Source organism: Lactuca serriola, chromosome 3 (assembly GCF_051521515.1).
Source record: "Lactuca serriola cultivar US96UC23 chromosome 3, Lser_US96UC23_V15, whole genome shotgun sequence".
Lineage (NCBI taxonomy): Eukaryota > Viridiplantae > Streptophyta > Magnoliopsida > Asterales > Asteraceae > Lactuca > Lactuca serriola.
Genome location: NC_136410.1, coordinates 40,415,295 through 40,416,837, shown reverse-complemented (window position 1 = coordinate 40,416,837; position 1,543 = coordinate 40,415,295). Strand labels below are relative to the sequence as shown.

General features: G+C 35.8%; 1 long non-coding RNA gene across 1 annotated transcript; it reads right to left on the bottom strand.

Moving 5' to 3' along the window:
* Window positions 1–596: 596 nt before the first annotated feature.
* Window positions 597–1,281, bottom strand: LOC145092002 (uncharacterized). The gene is made up of 2 exons (XR_013702397.1): window positions 1,077–1,281; window positions 597–923 (listed from the first exon to the last, which is right to left on the bottom strand). It is a non-coding gene; the product is annotated as an uncharacterized LOC145092002 (long non-coding RNA).
* Between the last annotated feature and the right edge of the window lie 262 nt (window positions 1,282–1,543).

Genomic DNA, 1,543 nt, shown 5'->3' with positions numbered 1-1,543 from the left:
AAAGAACCCCGTTATGGAGAGATAACATATGCACATGTGTATATGGACAAAAAAAACTAATATATTTACAAAATCTATATGGATAAGAACAAATGAATGTTTATTTTGATAAAATAATACATGTCAATCTCTATCTACACAACAATCTCTTAGGCCGGAGGGAATGGACGCGGTAGAGACCGCACCTCCTGTGCCACCTAGGACGAAACACGGCCCTCTGACTGTGGTTTGGGTGCGGTAGAGACCGCACTACGACACTCCAAGGGTGCGCTCTTTCAAGCTTTGTGACTGGTTCATTTTCCTTCAAGCTTTGTGATTGGTTCCTTTAAAAAATAAATAAATAACCAAAGTGTGGCAGTATGAAACCACACTTTTGTGGTAAAAGGTGAAGTGGCGCCTACGTGTCATTGCGGTTTCATGAAGCCTTAAAATGAGAGGAAAAGAAAGAGTTCAATTATGTCCTCTCTATTCAGTTTCGTTCAACTGTGTCCATATACCAAACACTGTCTTAACAGACATGTAGTGGCACAAAGTCGTCTAGTTTTCTACGACAGATGGTCCTGTGTTGTGTTTTTAGTAATCTGAAATTTTCAACATTTAACGAAAACATATGGTAATAATAAAAATATAGTAATACATTTGACAACAATTCCAAACACCAAAGTCGAGATATATAAAAAAGAAATCGACAATTATTAAAAACAAACCCACTGTCTAACGTTTCTGTTGTTTACATAAAGCAGAAAATCAGACCAAACGCCCGATTGGTTATTCATACATGGATCAACAAAAGATGCATATTCCCATCATCATTAGATATTCCTAGCGGAGATGACGCCGGTCATGGTTTTTCCAGCATCCCCAACACCCGCCCCACGTGCTTGGTCCGCCATCTGATTCAACCACTTTTTCTGATTCAATAGCTGCATATGCAATAGATAAGCACACACACACAAACTAATATACACATAGACACATGTAAGCATGTCTCATGATAGTAAATACATATGATTTGTGTGTATGCATGTATACACATATATCTTATCTTATGTATATGTATATATGATTAATCATACCTTTTTGTTTAGGAGTTTGGGGTTGAAGGGTGGTGGGATGGGTTCTTCCTGCAGCAGAAAAGAGAATAAATGCAAAGAGAACAACCAAGAAGAAAGTAAGACCATTGAGCTTCATTTTATGAGACTGTGTTTTGAGCTCCTAATTTTCTATATTTGTACAACTGGGGAAGTATGAAGTCGTTGACTGAAATGATCACAAATTTCAAAGCATGTAATATATTATATTGAACAAATTCTATTATCCTTTTAATTTACAGAAAATTGCCTTTGGTCCCTGTATTTTTCTAGTTTAGGAAATCAAAGTATTGCATATTTGGTCCTCCAGGTTTTAATTTTTCAGCGTCTTTTTCTATGGCCTTACGATTAGTTTAGTAAAAAAAAAAACTTAATGTTAAAAACAAATTTTTTGGTCATTGCAACAAAAACTCAAGTGCAGTATTATTGGCATTCGGACAATATTTAACTAA